This window comes from Crocuta crocuta, unplaced genomic scaffold, assembly GCF_008692635.1.
Source record: "Crocuta crocuta isolate KB4526 unplaced genomic scaffold, BGI_CrCroc_1.0 scaffold884, whole genome shotgun sequence".
Classification (NCBI taxonomy): Eukaryota; Metazoa; Chordata; class Mammalia; order Carnivora; family Hyaenidae; genus Crocuta; species Crocuta crocuta.
In genome coordinates this window covers 2,949,026-2,966,967 of record NW_027529549.1, presented here as the reverse complement: position 1 = coordinate 2,966,967, position 17,942 = coordinate 2,949,026, and the positions used below count along the sequence as shown (strand labels likewise).

General features: G+C 37.4%; 1 long non-coding RNA gene across 1 annotated transcript; it reads right to left on the bottom strand.

Annotated features, from left to right (window-relative positions):
* Positions 1-823: 823 nt before the first annotated feature.
* Positions 824-10,761, bottom strand: LOC144229397 (uncharacterized). Its single transcript, XR_013334483.1, has 4 exons — positions 10,666-10,761; positions 2,792-2,863; positions 2,445-2,623; positions 824-972 (listed from the first exon to the last, which is right to left on the bottom strand). It is a non-coding gene; the product is annotated as an uncharacterized LOC144229397 (long non-coding RNA).
* Between the last annotated feature and the right edge of the window lie 7,181 nt (positions 10,762-17,942).

Sequence of the window (17,942 nt, the reverse complement as noted above, 5' to 3'; positions counted from 1 at the left end):
AAACTGATTGTGGCTAGCTTTGCTCTCCATTGAGTCACCAATATCTAATACAGTGTCTGGCATGCAGGAGTTCCTTAATGCCTACTTGTTTACTTAATGACAATGACAATGAATAAATGACCAGGTAAGGCAACCAGGAGGCTAATGCCATATTACAAAGTAGTTATTAGACTCAGAAAATACAATTAGTTAACTCAAGATAACATGGCTAGTTAGTAGCAGAGCTAGATGGAGCTTAAATTCTCATCCCACTTTCTCTTCCCAATGTGTCTTATCAGAAAAAAAAATAATAAACCAAAACATAAATGGTTCAAATCAATACAACAAACTGTGTAAACTAACTAAATTTGTTTCCCAACCAAGGTAGCAAAATAAGTTCTCTGCTACTCTCATGACCATCAGAAATATTCTGGGTGAATGATTATTTGGAAAATATGGTTAAAAATCATTCAACAAAATTAAAATATATCCTCAGAAGATTAGATACTTAATTTTTAAAAAGAGGAGAAAAGAATTGCATTTTATAAAGAAAGTCTGAATCTGCTTAACCTAGGTATAAAAGTAGATACTTCCTAAAAATGGGCAGATCAATTAAGCAAGATGAGGGGTTTTATTTTCTTTGCTGTTCTCTAACAATTACACACAAATTTAGTTTTCATCACTTACAGTTAGAGCATCTAACAGAGGAGAAAACCATGACCTGGAAAGGAGAATAAAATTACATGAAGACTGTGTCAAGGCTTATATTAGTTTGCTTAGGCTCTTGTAACAAATAATATAGACTGGGAGGCTTAAACAGAAATTTTATTTTTTCACAGTTCTGAAGAATATAAGTCCAAGTTTAAGGTGTCAGCAGAATTTGTTTCTTCTTAACCCTTCTGCTTGGCTTGTAGGTGACCATCTTCTCCCTGTGTCTTCACATGTTTTTTGTTTTTGTTTTTGTTGTTGTTTTTGTTTTTCCTCTGAGTGTATCTGTGTCAAAGACAAAGAATCTTGAAAATAGGAAAACTGATTCATCATCAGGGAGTCTTAATGAGATTAACAGCTAACACTTCACTGAAGCTATGAAAGCCAGTAGGCAATGGGATGACACATTCAAACTGCTAAAACAAAAAAGTAAAGGGTTTAGAAGGAAATGCTATGAGCAACTTTATGGCAAGAAAATTAGATAACCTAGATGAAATTGACAAATTCCTAGAAATTCACAAGCTTCCAAAATACCCACCATAGCCTCTAAGCCCTTTATGTTCTTATCCTACCTAACAGCCTCATTTATCATTATTCCCCTTTAATTTACTGTATCTCAGTTTCTCTGGCTCTCATTCAGTTACCGGCATCAGGGAGTATACAGTGTATAATTTTGACTTGTTGATTGTTCCCTTTTATCTTTAAGGACCCATTTAAATGCTATTTCCACAAAGACACTTTCTTGAGCCCCTCATAATAACTACTCATTACAGTAACACTAACTGCTTTACCAAAGAAAATTTCTTTTGTAATCTAGTTTCCAATCAGTTCCATGTTCCAGTAACCATGTCCAATGTTCTTTCTTAAACAAAATTCTCAATTATTAGGTTTTTGCTTCCCGGTTCCCAGAACAATCTGTCTCAAATTAATAGCAGATATCTTGAGGCCAGCTGAAATCAAAGACTTGGGTGGGAAGGTCACATACCCGTAATCTGATCGTTACTCCAAGATTACATGTAAATTAGCCACTATCATTCAAAACGTCTTTATATCTCATCTGTAATGGTTTGGGGTCTTGAAATGGGATTTTTTAGAGGATCTATAATTTGAGATTTTCTATATTCCCTTACTGTATGAAAACAATACAGTTATTTCTGGATTTATCTTTATTTTTCTAGTAACATCTTAGTGACAAATGGAAGTGAGAGTCAATTTACATGATCATTCTGAATCTTTCTGACTACCTACCCTAGAAGAGAATTTCTCAACTTCAGCATTATTGACATTTTACAACAGATAATTATTTTATTGCAGTGATTTATCCTACACATTAGAAGTTTAGCAGCATCCCCTGGCTTCTACCCATTACACAACTGTAACATCATCCTCATGTCCAGTTGTGACAGACAAAAATGTCTCTAGATATTGTCAAATGTCACCTGGGGTGCAAAATCACCCCAAGTTGAGAACTGAGACTAAAGGTTTATTAGGTCCATCTTCTGCCTTCAAGTTATCACAACTAATACATTTACCAAATATTTGTTCAGAGTTATAGCATAGGCCTCCATTTTTCCAATCCTAAAGTTTTCTAACACATTTCTGAGAGGTCACTGTCACTTACTTTAAATATTTGTCATAGATTGTACTGCATTTCAAGTTTCAGAATTTGTTTCCATATTAGTTACAGTAATTCTAGCTTCAGAATAAACAAATACCAACATTACTGTGGATAAAACCAACATAAATTCACTTCTTACACATAACAGTCCAATTCTCGCATTTGGTGGGTGGCCTTCAATGCAGAGTTTCAGAAATTCAAGCTGCTTTCAATGTGTGGTTCTTCTGTTTTCAACACATAGCTTCAAGAGTCACCATGCTCATGTGTTTCCAGCCATTAGCAAACAGATGATAGAGCATTTATGTGGGATTGTATAAGCTAGATTGAGATACAAAGAAAGAGGTTTTATTATTAGTTCTGTGCCTGCTAATTTTACTTATTCTTGTTTTATCCTGTCATTGATCCCTGTACTTTTTCTTCATGCTATTTATTACATCTATAATAAGAGAATTATTTGAGCAACTATTGGTTTATTATCCATCTTACCTCAGAGGCAGTATGCTCCATAAAGACCAGAACTACGTCCACTTTGTTCAGTGTTTGTTTGGTTCCCAAAACCTAGAAAAAATTTTGGCACTTAATATTTTCTTAATAATATTTGTTAAATAGATAAGTAAAAGAATGAACAAATGGATAAGTGAATAAATGATGTATATGACCCTTGATTTGGATATGGCCTAGTAGATCTTTACAACAAGACGTTATTTTTTGCCAAACACAGATACAGGCATTGGTCAACAAGAGATAATAACTGGCTAACTTACCAAAACAGAGAAATATTCTAATGATGGAGGGTGAAGATGAGATGCAAGCAAGGAAAAATCAGAATTCAAGGCAGTAGTCAATGGTGTTCTCTCCTGAATTCATTATCTCATGCTTACCCTGTTTAATTAGAGTACTTTAGCTGGCTCTGCTCTTCTCCCTATGGTGAGGAGAAAAGGGGTTATGCAGTCCTCAGAGTCCAGCTTTTACTAATTGTATTGGCTCCTGAAGCACCTTCTGCCTACCTGTGACAGTTAATTTTGTGTGTTAACTTGGTTCAGCCACAGTACCTAGATATGTGATCAAACATGATTCTGGATAGTTCCATGATGGTGTTTTTGGATAAAATTAACATTTAAATTGATGGACATTATGATGGGTAGAATGCTGTTTCTAATATGGGTGGGATTAATCCAATCAGGTGAAGACCTAAATAAAACCAAAGACTGACTACTCCTGAGAAAGAGGGAATTTGCAGCAGACAGCCTTAGAACTTGAACTCTTTGCCTTTTCTTTCGGTCTCCAGCCTGCCAGACCAGCCTATATATTTTGGAGTGACCAACCTTCATAATCATGTGAGCCAATTACTTAAGATAAATTTCCCTCTAAATATGGATATGGATATGGATATATAGACTAGATATACAGATATTGAATAGATACAGGTATATGTTGTGTTTTTCCAGAGACCCCTAATACACTACTCATGTACATATACTGAGTCCAGACTTCACTCTAAATAACGATATTGTCCTTATACTTTACAGGAATACCTACTTTCAAAGAGTTTGCATGGAGTTGTAATGTCTGAAGTGAAAAGAGATCTTTAAATCTGTAGGAATTAGGTTCTACTTATCTATTCCCATATTTATTTATTTCCAATTTTCATCTCTTTATCTCTTGTATCATAAAATAAAAGCTTTTAAAAATGAAAGTTTTTTAAGTGTGTTAAAGAAATGAATGAATAAATTAATGGCTCAATATTTATCTGCTAAAAATATAGGATTTCATCACAAACCATTCCTCTCACTGGCTCAAAGCAAGGGAAATCCTGATGTGACCTCCAAACTATCACCTTTATCTACTTTTCCACATTTCTGATTACTTTCAGTATGCTGGGGTTGTAGAGGAGTCTTTGAATGCACCATCTTAGGAAAAAAGTCAACCAGTCAAAAACGTAGGGCTTGTTTTTATGTTTGTTTGGTTTTTTTGCCATTACTTCCTATAATAACACTGTAGAGAGCCAAATGGTAAATATCACGTAGAGTTTACCAGCATGGACTGACCTGCGTTTAACTTCTAACTCTGCCACTTATTAGTCATGTGACCATTCAAGCCTTAGCTTCCTCACTGTAAAATGGGGATAACAATAATACATACATTATAATGTCATAGTGTGAATTAAACGTGATCAAGCATATAAAGCGTTTATCAAGGGTACCTGGGTGGTTCAGTCAGTTAAACATCTGACTTTCAGTTCAGGTCATGATCTCACAGTTCGTGAGTTCAAGTCCTAGTTTAGGTTACTTCAAGCCCCACATCAGGTGAGCACACTTCAGGTCAGCATGGGTCCAGCTTTGAGTGAGCTTGGTTCTCTCTCTCTCTCTCTCTCTTTCTCTCTCTCTTTCCTCTCCCTTGCTCACTTGTGCCCACTCTCTCTCTCTCTCTCAAAAAAAAAAAAAAAGGATTTATCAAAATACTCGGCCATAGCAAGAATTCAAACATAAACTATAAATAGCTCTTATTGTGTCCAAAAAGATTCCAAGGTCATCATTCCAAACAATCTTTAATCAAAAGATAAACTAGCAATAACAACTACACTGAAATGACAAAGCATAATAAATTGAGGAAGCTGAAGAACTTGAAAAATCAGGCTTGAGTGAAGCAGGCAAGTGGAAGATGGCCTAACTGAGTTCTGAAAACAGTACTTTTGTCTGAGGAACCTACATTTATCTCTAGAATTATTTTATTTGAGCAAACCAGTTTATCCAAAGAGACCAGAGCTAGACTGACAGTGACAGTATTCTACACACTTACTAAACTTCTCTGGCTGGCTCCAGAAAAATTATGTATTAATGTCAATTCCGAAGTCTACACATCTCAAGAAAAATGCTTCCTCCTGCCCATATTAAGACCCAGAACTTCCTTGCTGTGGATGCTCAGTGATCAAACTATTAGTGATACAACATTTATTTTACTGATTCATTATTACACACCTGTCCATCAGGGTACCATCAGAAAACAGATGACGTACTTAAACTGGGAAAATAAAAGCAATTTTAATAAAATGATTCTTGCCCAAGTTGTAGAGAGCAGAGAGCACATAGAGAAACCACATGGAATAATGCACTACCCTAAAGCAACTGACAGAGGATCACCATCACTATTCCCAGGCCTGAAGGGACAAAATGAGAGAGCCATGGAGGGAACCTGGAGAGACAGTGAGAGGAGAGGAGAGAACAACTGACAGAGCTATGACCTTCACTTGAGAGAAACACCCAACCTGAAGATGTTAAGGGAACTTGAATGATAATACCAAAATGATGACCTCACTCTACTCTGTCCCTTACTAATGATCCAACCAACCCAACCAGAATCCAGAGGATAGAAGAGCCTAATATCACTGCTGGGTTTCAGGGAAGGGTGGAAAGGGTAGAGAGTAAATCTGGACCACAAACATCAAATATCCTGTACATTGCCCTATCTTCCTAAACCTCTGACAGTGTTCCAGAAGGGACTAACTTCATATGGCTGCTCCAAGATAAAGCCAACAGTCTTCTGTACAACCAAGCCTCTCCCATCAGGGTGAAATTCTTTTGTATCTGATACAGTACTGTTTGGGTTTTCCTCTTCCCAACTAGAGCATCAATGGCTCCATTACCCCAGGCCTTGGGACAGGCTCCGACATGTCACAATTGGCTGGGCATGCTTATGCTAAGACTTCCATGCTGAGACCTCCATGATACAATAAAATATGGTAAGATGTCCCTGGCTCTGAAGAGTGACTGATTATAGTGGAATCTTCCTTTGATGAGTTAGGTATATCAAGAATCTGTAGAGCCTCAGATCAGGATTCTAAACGTCAATCGTCATTGCACAAAACTGAATAAAATATAATTCTGGTTTTATTTTATGGGGTTGATTATTTGCATCCTAGATAAACAGTACTTCACTGCATGTTCCATATTAGTAGTGTCTGACATTTAAAAAAAAAGGGCTTTTGATAGTTTTGTAAATCAGCCTTGAAATTCCTAGTTCTCAATACTGGCCAGAACCCAAAACGGAAACTGAGAACAAAGAAAATATACTGTTTTTATAAGTCAGAAGGTGGCAAAATCAGAAATCATGAGAGAGATTGGAAAACATTTTCAGACTGGTTTTACAACTCCTGTTAGCGTGGCTAATTGATATTACCACCCAAATTTACCTGGACTGAGCTTTGAAAATTTTGAAGTTCACCTTCCTAAATGAATACAAGTCTAAACTCCGTGAAGAATGCTAAGTGTTACTCCTCCCCAATATCAAACTGAATTGAAATTTTATACCATGTTGAAAATCTTAACATCAAGTTGAAAGAATCACATTGAAGCCATTAACTACCAGATAAATACTCAAAGAAAAGACTCATATATAGGGATGAATAAAAGAACTCATGGGTGGTCTAACACTAAATTATTTTCTTGGGACCATTATCGAGGCAAAGTATCTTGGGTGGTAAGTCTAACAGGAGACAATATGAAGATATTTTCAATCACATGTGCTCCATGTGCCTTTATAACTACTCTTGGTCTCCCAAGGCCTTCACTCAGACCTTCTGATCACCCAAGTCTCTCCCAATTTAAACACTCCAAAGTAGGAAGACTTCCTTATCTGGCTAGATGAGAAAGCTTAACTACTCCTTGTATTCCTTTCTAGATAGTATGCTAAAAGCTATTTGGTGTTTTAACTCCAATTTGTGGCTTTAAGGAGAATCAGCCATGATGGAAAGGCCTGGACAAGGAAATAAGGGGAGTTTAGGTTTTTGTTTCAATCCTGTCACTAACAGCTATTGTGACCTTGGCATTACCCCTTTATCTCTCTGGGTCTCTGTTCTCTCTTCTGCAATATGAGGGTGTTGTATTATGTTGGTAACTTCCATGTTATTTTTTAGTCTTTGTTCAAATGAAATCTTATGTGGAAGCTCAATATACAAAGCAGAAAAAGATAGAACTGCTCTGGTTTGAAGGGAAAGTGATTTCTACCAGTTCTGTACACTTGACCATCACACTTCCCCATATCTCTTAAATTCACATGGCATTCAGAGTATAATCTTTGGACTATGCTTTCAGCTCACCATCCCCAAAATTCTTATTAAGAGCAGAACTTTAAAGAGGGGAGGTGGGTGGGGGATGGGTGAAATAGTTGAAGAGGATTAATAGTACAATTATCTTGACGAGCACTGAGGAATATATGGAGTTGTTGAATCACTACATTGTACACCTGAAACTAATATAACACTGTATGTTCACTATACTGTTATTTTTTTTTTAAAAGAAGAATTCTACAATGGTATTATAATAGTGCTGTATGATGACAGATGCTAGCTACACTTGTGGTGAGCAGAGCCCAATGTATAAACTTGTAGAATCACTATGTTTTACACCTGAAACTAATGTAACATTGTGCATCAACTATACTGCAATTAAAAATAAATTAAAAACAAACAAATAAAAAGCATCCAATAAATTCTGAATAGAAAAAAAATAAGGCAGAACTGTGGGCCCCACCCCCATGATCAATTAAATTAGACTGTATAAGCAGAGGTGGGGCTCAGGAATCTTTAAACAAGCATCTCAGGTGAATCTCATGAACATGAAAATTTGAGCACAGCAAAGCACATTGAAAAGCACATATCTGGGCCAGATATGTCTGAAGTCTTTTGCTACTTCAACACTCTAACATTGGTTGTTAATATGTAAGTCCAACAAATCCCTTTGAAATTTGATGAAAGCAATGAATCTTCTCTCTGCGAAAAGTGCAAACACACACATTCACACACATGCACACCCATATACACAAAGACACACATGTGATATTTGCCTAGAATTTTAGCAAGTTTAAACACCCAGTTATGTACCTCCCTGATATCCATCCATGGACACTCTATACATCCATAGTTAAAACCTTTATAATATCTATGATGTAACAGTGATATTTCAGGGTGAATGTGATGATTCATTAAAGAAAGCTCTTCTGGGATTAAATCGAACTCTCTTGACTGCTGGATGTTGCACTAAATTAAAGACTCTTACAATTTATGACCTCTAAACCAATTTTCAACTTGTTAAAAATATTTGAGTCTCCTTTTTCTTCTCCTCCTTCCGTCTCCTTCTCTTTCTTCTCCTCCTCCTCCATTTTTTTTTTTTTTTAGGGGTGGGGAAGCTTTTCTTATTCACCAGGATAATGTCATCCTGAATTTTCCTCAAATACTTCACTATAGGTATGGGAATGAAATCGCTAAACTTCAGCAAACCAGTTGACACTTCCCAAGATTGTGCTGTAAGGACTGTTCAGTCCCTAATTGGTTTGCTTCTCAAATTGTATGCATAGACATTCCTGTCATGGAACAAGAAGGCCATGTCTTCCAACAGGAATGATGTGGCCACCTCATTGCTAGAAGCCCAGACATTCTTCTCAGAGAAACAAGGGTGAGCTTGGAACTAGTTTTCAATCTGCCAAACAATAAACTGTGTGGTGGTGCCAAGCACCCCATGAAGGGCTGTTCCATAAATATTCATGGACCATGACAAGGAACAGGATGGTCCCTCCCAAAAAGTCTGCCTCCATTTTTCACGGTGCCACCCAGATATGCCATGTGAAGTGGGAAATCCAACATATAATAGGGTGAAGCTCTTTGTGCTTTTTTCCCCCTAAGCTTTCTCTTGCAATCTGAGTGATTTTGGCTTTCATTCTGCTGTTGGCCCAACAGCAAAAGCCCCTCTCCAAGTACACTCCCCCACCTACATATTCCAAGTCAATAGGGAACCACTTAACTACATGAACATTAACTAATTTGAAGTTTGCCTTTCATCCCAGCACTAATAGGAGAGGAGGAATGTGTTTGTGTTTGCAAGTTTTCCATATGGGTTAAGTAAAGATTGTTTGTTCAAGTTTGAAGTTTGGAAGAGAAAGAAAAAACAAGACCCATGTCTCATCTTGTCCTTTGGAGGTAGGCAGAAGAGCCATTGTTCCCAGTGCAGCTGAAAACTGTGGGCTGAGAAACCACTGGATTCTCTTCTCTGAGGCTTCTGAAAAAGTTCCCCACAGACTTATCATTGTCAGCAACCATGGCAGGCTGTTATGTTTTGCCTTTCATTCCTTATTTATTGCTAAAACAAATGGCAATGACAGCTGAGAAAGGAAAGAGTGGCAAGAAGGAGTGAAATATAGAAATAAGGCATTGATATAAACAAGAGAAGTTGCTAAAAAGGGAAAGGAGTCCCTTGTCCTCTAAAAGCTCAAAGTGCCTTTCATCATCCAGCAAGACTGGACCAAAAGCAAAATTATTTTTAAAGGTAAACAGATAAGAAATGACTCATCCAGAATGCCAGGGCATACTCCCACCCACTCCCACAAAGAAAATGTTGCCTTTTAATTCTTTGTAAGTAGAACAAGGCCCAGAACAACAGGGAAAACTATGTTTGAAAGTAAAAATTAGGATATATAATATTGAAGCAGAAGCTAGAATTCTCAAAATATAATCCCACCTTTCATAATCTCAGGGAAAACAAAATACCTTTGCAGCTGAGTTTCTCCCACTTCCTGGCTGGGCCATGGCCAAACTAATGATATTGTTATTGATCAGGGGCTTATAAGGGATTCTGGGTTTTTGATCTTGGCTCATTTGTGTAGTCTTTCATGTTTTTCCTTACACTGTAGTTTTCATAACAAGGCAGCAGCCTCTATTCTGAACTCAGTAGTAAAAAAAAAAAAAAGGCAATAGAGAGAGGAAAAGCTTCAATGTCTCCCCATCATCACGACAATAGAATCATGGGTCTTCAACATGGACTCCATGGGACTCTACAATCTAAGCCTTGCTATTGTCCCAGATCCAAGTCCTAATATTTTGCCTCTTGAACTTTATGTTACAACAATTTCAGAAACTTTAATTTCCTCAAAATGACTATGCTACTTTAGGCCTCTATGGGGTTTTTATGATATTTTATATCTATGGGTGGCCTTCTCCCTCTGCTCAATATTTTGCCTCTCCCTAATCCTACCTCTTAATACATAACTCAGGTGTCATCACATATAGGAAGTCATTCTTAACACTCCAAACTATTCCCTCATGTAGGATTAGGCACCTGGGCATAGCATCCTCAAGAGAATTACCAAATTTTATTGAAACAATTTATTTTTGTGTTTATCTCCTCTACTAAATCATGTGTTCCTCAAGGGCAAAGATGATGTCTTACTTAGTGTCCTCACTGTCAAGCAAAATGTAGACATTTAATTGAATATAATTAAAGAAAGGAAGAGTAGAATAGAATAGAGGGGAAAACACTGAACTTAACTTATAAAGACATTATAGGCAAACCTGCCTTGCCTCCTTAACTCACCAGCTGAAGCATCTTCTATTTTCACCAGTTGCCGGCACAGTTCCTTGGTAAGCCTTTGGCATGGTTTGTGTAGCCTAGCTCTACATGCCCAGTTCTGAACTCCAATTCTGAGTATCTGCTCAAATTCTTCTATGTGAACAACTTCATTTTCCAACAGGTGACATCTAGGACACAGTGACTTAGGACCAGACAGAACTCATTTTCCCCTGCCCTATCAGTCCATTATTCCCACCATGACTATTTAGATGACAGTGTTAAATTTGAATTTCCTGTAACGAGAATAAAAGAGATCTGTATATGGTGGTTTCTCTTATTTGACTAAGTCTTATTCCTTTCTCTTTTTTAAGAACCCCAAATTTTGCCTGAAACATAGAGATACACTTGATGAGTAGGAATTAATTAATTAAGTATAGCTTCTATGGTCCCTTTCAAGGCTATGATTAGATATTTTGTAGCAGAGACAGATCATTGTTTACCAAAATGTGTGCTCCACCCTTCATAATGTCAAGTCATTGCTGGGAAGAGGCTTCTTAGCCAGAGACTACATTTCCCAGAACTGTTTACATCTATTGTGTCCATGTGACCAGTTTTTACCAATGAAATGTAAATAGAAGAAATGAATGTCCTCTCTGATCCAAGGCTTCAAAATAGTGTTTATAAGTTCTCCATGGTCTTTATTCCTGCTCGTTCAACACAGAGGACAAATGGACCTTAAAGCAAAGGCTGGCAAACTTCTCTGAAAAGGGATAGATAGTAAATATTTTATGCTTTGTTGTCATATTATCTGTTAAAACTACTTCATTCTGCCTTCATAGTACAAAAGCAGCCATGAGCAACACATAAGCATTTGAAGCTGTGTTCCAATAAAACTTTATTTACAAAAACCAGTGAAGAGTCTACAGGACATAATTTGCCAACCCCTACCTTAGACAGCAGCAGAACATGAGACAGAAAAAGCCCGAATCCTTAAATCCAATATGGAAAAAAATCAGCAGCACAGACCAGGATCAACAGTCTAAGCTCATTACAGGAGTACAATAGCTAACTTCTATTTTGTTAGTCCATTGAAATTGTAGAAGTTACTTATTAAATAAGTTAGGAGGGCCTTTACTAATATGACTCCAGTGCAAAATAAAGAAATTGAGAATTAAATATGTAAAATTAAAGAGCCACCAAAAAGAGCTTAAGACAGAGCCACAAGATTTTGTTCTGCTCACCAGTTTCTTGATCCACTCTGGTTCCTAGAATAATTTATTCATTTTCATGCTTTTCTTCCTACTCTCCTGTCCTCTATCTCATACTTTAGCAGATGGCCAAATAAAAAAGAAGTAAAACATGATGTATTTTACTCTATAAGCCTGCTTTGATACTGGCTACACTTAATTCTGTGCATACATATTATTTCTTTAAACTTAGTAGCAGGATGCCATAGATAACTTGGCAAAGGAAATGTGCCACACATAAATGCATTGCTGTCTTCTATGGCCAAAGGTATAAAAAGTAAAGGCCCTGGTGCCTTCTTTTGTGTTAATGTCCATTAGAGGGCCCTAAAGCAATACAACTTGAACCTAATGTGCCCCAGAGTATAGTAAAATTCTTGTTTAACTTCTAATTACAAAGCTATCTCAGCTTAGATATCAAAGATGTGCCCAAAGTTTGGGGGTGGGGTTGGTTAGGAAGAATGGAGACATGGTGGGGGAAGGGGAGTGGAGTGGTTGACACAGTTGCCAGGAACAAGTTCAAGACTCAGGTTCACTTTAAATTCATAATCATTTCTGCATTCTGACAACTAAAATTGTCAGTGTGTATATTTTAGCATGCTTTTAGTGGAAAGTAATAACAAATTCAAAATACAAATCAACCATATTTAAACAACAAAAGGAATTTATTGTCTCATTGAAGTAAAAAAAGTAGGATGGTGTTTAGGAATAGTTTGATCAGGACTCTGGCTCTATTTCCTTAAAATTCATGTATCTCTTCCTTCCTATATTTCATAGCTGTATCTAAATGCCTTCTCTTGTGTCTGCATCAGCCCCAACCCTTACAGCTGTAGCTGTATATTATACCTTCCAAAATAACAGAGGGATCCTATTTTTTCTCTAATCACATATAAAATAATTCTGTGTTCTGACGTGACTAATCTTGCAAGGTAAATGGCATGCGTTCATTGGCTTAGACCTGTGGTTATTGCTGGTCCCTGACACAATTGCTGTGCCAAAGGGAATGAAAGTACACTGATTGGCTTTTGCTAATCAGAGCCAAACCAATTTGCATAGTAACCATGTAATAGGAGAGGGGTAGAGCAGACCCTTCAAAGGCAATCACAATGTCCAATATACTAAGTCAAGGTCAGCATATCTGGCCCCTTTCCTAGAGTCTCTCCAAAGAAATGTTTCAGGTCTTCATTTATGTAGATTCCATGCTGCCATACCCTACCAACAACTCACCACACCTTGCTTTTGCTGCCTTGTAAGAAATCATCCCTATTTCATTGCTGAGGGAATTGAGAATATTTGAATCAAATCATCCTCCTATGATATTACAGCTAATAAGTGGTAAAACCAGGATACAGACACAGCTCCACCTGATTCAGTTCCAGGTTCTCATGCTCCATCATGATGTCTCTCACCTTGATACAAAGATAAGCCAAAGTTAGAAGATGATATCACCCCTGGCCTACCATGTTAGGAAAGCTCCCATCTGAACAATGGGCTCTGCTCTGCTTTCTTACATTTAATGTTTTCTAGAAGTACAGAAGCCAGAGTTTGAGTCTGGAAAAAATACATTCTGGGTCCTCGTAATCATTTCAGTGTCTAAGTAAAGTCTTTGCATTGAATAGAAAGTGTTTATGTGTGGATGTGAGGGTGCACATGTACATATGTTCTATTTCCTGGTGATCTTAAAATATTAACAATTCATGGCCTGCGTGGTTCTCTTTCATTGTGGAAAAAACACAAATCTATGGCACATGGTTAGCCTCCCTCCAGAAATTCTCAAGTATGTCTCACAAAATCATCCTGGGGTTGTTATACAGCTATGACATTGCTTCGTGTCTAATTTGTCATTTCTAAGTTAGTAGCCAAACATACACACGCTTTTTTATTTTTTATTTTTTAAAAAATGTTTTATTTATTTCTAGGAGAGAGAGAGAGGGACAGCGTGAGCAGGGGAGAGTCAGAGAGAGAGGGAGACACAGACTCTGAAATAGGCTCCAGACTCTGAGCCGGCAGTCAGCACAGAGCCCGACGCGGGGCTCGAACCCACGAACCGCGAGATCATGATCTAAGCGAAAGTCGGACGCTTAACTGACTAAGCCACCCAGGCGCCCCATACACACGCTTTTTAAAAAAAATTTTAATGTTTTTATTTATTTCTGAGAGAGAGAGAGAAAGAGAGAGACAGCACGAGCAGAGGAGGGTCAGAGAGAGAGGGAGACACAGAATCCCAAGCAGGCTCCAGACTCTGAGCTAGCTGTCAGCACAGAGCCCAACTCAGGGCTGGAACCCACAAACCATGAGATCATGACCTGAGCCCAAGTCGGACGCTTAACCGACTGAGCCACACAGGTGCCCCCAAACATACACACACTTAACACAGTCTTTGGAGAAGGTACATTAAAACCTTTACTTTTTAACTTCATCATCCTCAATGGTCTGGGCAGTTGCAAGATATGTCCAGAGTATGCAAGTACTGTGTATGGCTAAGTACAGAGGTGAGATCACCCTAAATTTGGTACTCAGCTTGCCAATGACCTCTCTAAGTCTCTATTTCTCTTATCTGTAAAACTGGGATAATAATCATAATACATATTCCATATTTTTATCATAAACACAGTATCTGGCATATTGAAAACATTTAAAATATATTCATTGATGAATAAAATGTATTTTACTATTATAATAATTAATTTTTATTTGTATTGCCCTTATGATTATTAATTAGAATTAACATTTTACTCAAATAACAAAATTCATTCTATTTCCTTACTGTTGGATGTTAGTTGCATATAATTTCCATCTGCTTAATATATTGCCTTTGGGAATCTAACCTTTAATTTAGATAAAGGTCTGTTTTCCTCTTTCATAGAAAAGGAAAATAAACAAACAGATACAAAATATATTTTTTAATATCTTGGATATTTACTTTCTGATTTATGCTATCCAGCACTGTGTTTAAAGTTTTTCTTCCATTTCTTTTTTTGTTAGCTAAAGTAGCAGATCTCCTTACAATTTCCTTTAGTAATTACTTTTGGTACTTTCCAGGTCTAAGCAACTAAGACACAGGCCCTATAAAGAAAATGTCATCTCTACACAGTCAATAGACCCAGGTTTCAATGGGCTTAACCAGAAGCTCTGGTCTGCCCAGCTCTTCAGTGTTACATCCCAAGGGCATTGGAGCTAATGAAACATGTTGCACTCCTAATATCTACTTAGGCAAATTGAATGTGGCCATCTAAGAAAATTACTCTGTTGTCATAGTAACTCTTTTACTACTTTAGGTCAAGAAGAATAGAAAGAAAAAAAAAGAAAGAAAAAATCTGGCAGCAAAGCTTACAACCTAAAATAAAGTTGTGGGAGGTATGAGGCAGACGCAAAGATAAATGAGGATTTAATTCAATATGGAGGAAAACACCTGAAATGCAATGAGCTCCCCATAATATGCTCTCACTCAGCATGCTTAGACATAAGGTTGGGGGTGTCTCAGCAATAGATTCACAGAATGTGAAATATGGAAGAGTTCTTAGGAAATCCAATCTGAGCCCCTGATTTTACAAATAAAGAAACAGAAGCACAGAGAGATAGAACTATTCACACAAGTTAGCATATACTAAGTTATTGGCCCACGTTGAAGCAGAAACAGGAAGGATCTCCTGCTTTCCTGCCCAGGGTTCTTTCATCATTCTATCCCTGGGACTTAAGGGCATAAAGAAACTATCCAAAGGACCTTTAGGAGTCTTTCATCTTTTTTTAAAAAATATATTTATTTAAATTCAAGTTAGTTAACATACTGTGTAGTATTGGTTTCAGGAATAGAACTCAATGATTCATGACTTACATATAACACCCAGTACTCATCTCAACAAGTGCCTTCCTTAATGCCCATCACCCATTTGGCCTATACCCCAAACCACCTCCCCTGCAACAACCATCAGTTTTTCTCTATTATGGTTTGTCTCCCTCCCTGTTTTCATCTTATTTTGCCTTCCCTTCACTTATGTTCATCTGTTATGTTTCTCAAATACCATATATGAGTGAAATTATGTGATATTTGTCTTTCTCTCAAGTCTTTTAATATGTTTTTAAAAATTAAAAAGGATTGACTCAGTGAGGAGGTGGAAGACTGGTTTGTCTTAAACTGGTTCCAGATCTGGCCAATTATTGAAAAGTTGGAAAGATTTAATTCATTATACATCAATTACACATTGACACTGTATTAAGAACTGTGAAGGCTTTGGAGATCACAGATGACACAGTTATATCAGTCAGGCCACTCATAGTTCTTATAAAAGTAGAACACCTTTATGTTTATGCTAAGAGTCAACAGTCTGAAAATTTCCATTCCCAAGGGATTTATTCTCCCTTTCACAAACCTCAGAACATATGGAAAAATTATGATACTAACAAGCAACAGACATACCCTTAATTTAAGTCTATGATGATATCAATATCAAGAAAGAGCAGAAGTTGCAAAACAAATGCAAGAGAATCATTTTAATGTTATCATCAAAAAAAGGGTATATACTAGCTGGTTAAAAAAAGAGGACCTAGGAAATTTAGCTAGTACATACATAGCATGACTTAGTAGTATATAAAAGTATCCCTCCATTAACATTTATAAGATATGAGTGTAGGTTAACATCACTGTACCATGTCCATCTTGATCTAATACCCTGTATGATTGGCCAGACCAAAAACAGGTGTTCCTTAAGACATTACCTTTTAGTCTAATCTAACTCAAGTTTATTGTCTGTCCCTTAAAACATAGAGCTCTAATTAAGACAGAAAAGAAGGGAAAGACGGAATTAACATACACCTTTCATGTGGTTATAAAAAAGATGTTTTAAAACAGTGGTTCTCAGTACGGCCCATTATGACCCCTCAGGGGACATTTGCAATGTCTAGAGTCATTGCATGTGTGTGTGCGTATGCCTGTATGTGTGTCACAATGTGGGGTGTGGATGTGATGGATAGAGACGTGAGTTGCTGCTAAACATCTTACAGTGCACAAGACAACCCCTACCACAAAGAATTATCCAGCCCAACATGTTAATAGGACCACTACTGAGAAAACTTAGTCTAAAGAAAGTCATTCATTCATTCAGTTTTTCATTTATTCATTCAGCCAACATTTATGAACCATTTATAATGTGTTAAGCACTAAGTAGCTACTTAGGCATGGATAAACATGACCCAGTAATTGATCTTAAGTAGCTCACAGTCTGAAGGGAAAGACAGACAAATTGACCAATAATTACAGTACAGTGGGGCAAGTGTACAATATTGGAGGTATGCAGAGTGGACTGATATGACTCAGCTGTAGGATATCTAACTCCCAGGGGAGAAGATCAAGGAAGCTTCCCTGAAGAGATGATGACTGAGCTGAGTATTATAAGGTATGTAGTGTTTGATGAGACAGAGAAAACAGGAACAAGAGAGAAAAGTTTTCCATTTACAGAAACATAGATAGTTGCTCAAATACCAATTTATCTGTTCTTTTAGCATTCATTCATTCCATAAACACTTACTGAGAAAGGAAGAATATATAGTGGTTAAGAGTAGAGACCCTGGATATAGAATTGTCTGGCTTCAAATCTCAGCTCTGCTACTTTCCAGCCGTGTGATCTTCAGCAAGTTGATTACCCTTTCTATGACTCCACCTCCTCATATGTAAAATATGGATAATCATACACATCTTTTTCTTTCATAGTTTATTGTCAAGTTGGTGTCCATATAACACCCGGTGCTCATCCCAACAAGTGCCCTCATCCATGTCCAACACCCCCCTTCCCCTCTCCGCCATCCCCCATCAGCCCTCAGTTTGTTCTCAGCATTCAAGAGTCTCTCATGGTTTGCCTCCCTCCCTTTCCCCAACTATTTTTCCTCTTTTCCTCCTCCATGGTCCTCCGTTAAGTTCCTCCGAATCCTCCTATACGTGGAAATATATGGTATCTGTCTTTCTCTGCCTGACTTATTTCGCTCAGCATAACACCCTCAAGGTCCATCTATGTTGCTGCACATGGCCAGATTTCATTCTTTCTCATTGCCATGTAGGATTCC